This window comes from Periplaneta americana, chromosome 2, assembly GCF_040183065.1.
Source record: "Periplaneta americana isolate PAMFEO1 chromosome 2, P.americana_PAMFEO1_priV1, whole genome shotgun sequence".
NCBI classification, from domain to species: domain Eukaryota; kingdom Metazoa; phylum Arthropoda; class Insecta; order Blattodea; family Blattidae; genus Periplaneta; species Periplaneta americana.
The window spans coordinates 11,367,316-11,368,040 of record NC_091118.1 but is presented as its reverse complement, the minus strand read 5'-3'; positions in this window follow the sequence as shown (position 1 = coordinate 11,368,040).

The window sequence follows — 725 nt, the reverse complement described above, 5'->3', positions numbered from 1 at the left end:
ATGGAAGAAATGCGGCATAGGAATGGTTCTAGACTTTACGCGATTTTTCACTACTAGGAATTTGTTTATTATATAATTTCCATGAAACTTACGTTTCTTATAAACTCATTTACTTATCGCCTTTGAGAAATATTATAACATTTTAATGCATATAACATACGTACCATTCCGTTTCTTTTCTTTTTCATTTCAAAAAAAGAAATTTAAAATGACCGGCAGACAGGTACTGACAGGTACGGCGGTACGTCAGGCAAATTTCACAGGTTAACCACAACCATAAAAATTAAAGAGAACTCGAACCGCCAATTTACTATTTCACACTCCGAGCAAGAGAAATAGTTATTTTATTATTCACACATGTTTCTAATTATAAAAACAATTATTTTCGTTCTTTAAGTGCAACGCAGTTGCTTGTTTGATGTATGTTAAAAATATAAATAAGTAACATCTCTGATCAGGGATAATGTTGCAAGAGCATGTTGGTAATGTGAAAGCAGTTGGACCATATTAGTGCAGCCAACGTAAGTAATTTGCCACCAAATTTGGGGTGGAGGGGTTTGACGTTCTTGTGGAATAAATAATAGCTAAAATATCCAAGAATTTACTTACATGCTCCAAGGCTGAAATATAAACTCCTTAAGGAGGCAAAAATATTTATTTTTCTATTGACAATATAGGAATCCAGGAACTTAAGCACAGCTTCTTAGTGACTTTCTATAAATCGG